Below are 298 nucleotides of genomic sequence, written 5' to 3'. Positions count from 1 at the left end.
AAGAAATGCTAAGACTTTGGACTCAAAGCTTGCCATAAGCTACTAACCTATAGATTTATTCTTCAGGTGTTTCTAGAACACTTCGGAAAGAACCTGAATCAGTGCAGAGGTGAAGAGAAGGTGATTTAGGCAACAAACGCCAGAGACCATCACTCCCTGGACCAAGAATGGGTGGCACCGGAGCCCTGCGGCTGGGAAAGAGGGCACGCGGCCAGCAGATGTGAGGCCACAAAGTGAGCCGCACGGAGAGCGACGAAGGCGGAGACCGGGAGGCCGGCGAGCTGGCAGGCCTGGCAGG

This window comes from Bison bison, unplaced genomic scaffold (genome assembly GCF_000754665.1).
Source record: "Bison bison bison isolate TAMUID 2011002044 unplaced genomic scaffold, Bison_UMD1.0 scf7180017864498, whole genome shotgun sequence".
Taxonomy (NCBI): Eukaryota; Metazoa; Chordata; class Mammalia; order Artiodactyla; family Bovidae; genus Bison; species Bison bison.
Note: the sequence above shows the minus strand (reverse complement) of the source record.